Below are 1419 nucleotides of genomic sequence, written 5' to 3'. Positions count from 1 at the left end.
CCAAATAAAGACATGACAGAAAACCCTCAAAAAAATTAACATTGGCTGAGGAGGAAGATACTACTACAAGCAGTCCCTTCGTCCTGGGAAAAGCCAGGCACAGACCTCTCTCGTGAGAAGTAGGAAGTAACACACGCGTGCAGTGCAGTAGCACCTGGTGGTCGCGGCAGGTCCATAATGGGTGTGCGATTGAAGACAAGATGGATGCCTCTGCCATCCTCCGTGCCCCTTGATACTCCATCATGAGCAGCACCTTAACCAAAATTAGGGATAACGAAGCAGAGATGGCTCGGACCCAAGAACACGTCCACAGCCCATCACCTAGGTGTGCACAAGGCTCACAGGTGATGTGGAATTGGGTTTGTGGGTTTTCACCTGTGGCAGCCTATGATTTCATGACTCTGACCACTGTGCCTGGTGTCATCAGATAAAAAGGTGCCAAGATCCAGATCCTGAATCTCTCAGATATCAGTGAGGGTACCAAGGATGAGAAGGTAGAGGTTGTCAAGTCATTGCAGTGGCCTGAATGTATAACTTGATCCTGATTGTTCCGAATCCTGAAATCCTTGGGACATAGGTCACTGAAAACAAGCTGGAGGACTTTGGCGCTGCCTTGAACAGCAACCCCCCCTCCCCGCCTAACACTGGCTGTAAGAAGGATAAGGGAAGCATTTAATCTCATAGCCACTCGCTCTCAGAGCGAGCTGTGCACTGAAACTGTAAAGAGCAGTCAGGCTGACTACTAACTTCATAATCCTGATGTGGCAGAGTGATGCCACATCAGATTATCTCATTGATGTGATGGAAGGAAACAGTGTATCCCCAGTATCTATGTATTACATAGGATTGACCAGATCTCCATTGAAGAACTGGCTGTCATCTCTAAGCTGCCTCACTATTTACCCATCTCTGCCCTTCACCCCTGGAATTTTGACCAACCATCGGAAAAGATACGGGACTCTTTGAAAGTAGGAGGATTTACACCAAACCCAAAGGCCAGTAATAGATTACATATCCCCAGTGGTGCTTCCTTACCCTAGGACCACTGTAGAGAATTTCACGAAGAGTTACAGAAATCTCATCAAAGAATTTAAATATGTTCTGGTCTGGGGTCTCTCTGTGAAACAAAATCCTCAAAAGAGGATGAAGATATCATTCATATTGTGGAGGAGTGAGTTCTTTCTATAACCTTATCTGCCAGGCCAACCACACCAGCTCTCCCCATGACCAGGGACCATACCCCAAACCCTTTCTGGCTTTGGCAGCCACTGGATCAGAATTCAAGGTAGGGAGAGAGAGGTACTCAAACTGGAATTTCACTTGCCTTTTCTTGTTGTTACCTTGTATACTGAACTATATTAAGGACCTGATAGAAAAAACATGAGCACATTTGGTAAGGATTTCATGAATATCTGTTCA

General features: G+C 45.9%; 1 pseudogene; it reads left to right on the top strand.

Moving 5' to 3' along the window:
* The first annotated feature begins 242 nt into the window (after positions 1–242).
* On the top strand, positions 243–1188 carry LOC150002061 (developmentally-regulated GTP-binding protein 1 pseudogene; annotated as a pseudogene).
* The last annotated feature ends 231 nt before the right edge of the window (positions 1189–1419 follow it).

The sequence above is a fragment of the Furipterus horrens genome, unplaced genomic scaffold (genome assembly GCF_987537825.1).
Source record: "Furipterus horrens unplaced genomic scaffold, mFurHor1.1.pri manual_scaffold_9, whole genome shotgun sequence".
In the NCBI taxonomy this organism is placed as follows: domain Eukaryota; kingdom Metazoa; phylum Chordata; class Mammalia; order Chiroptera; family Furipteridae; genus Furipterus; species Furipterus horrens.
The sequence above is the reverse complement of the archived record's forward strand: the minus strand, read 5'-3'. Positions and strand labels throughout refer to the sequence as shown.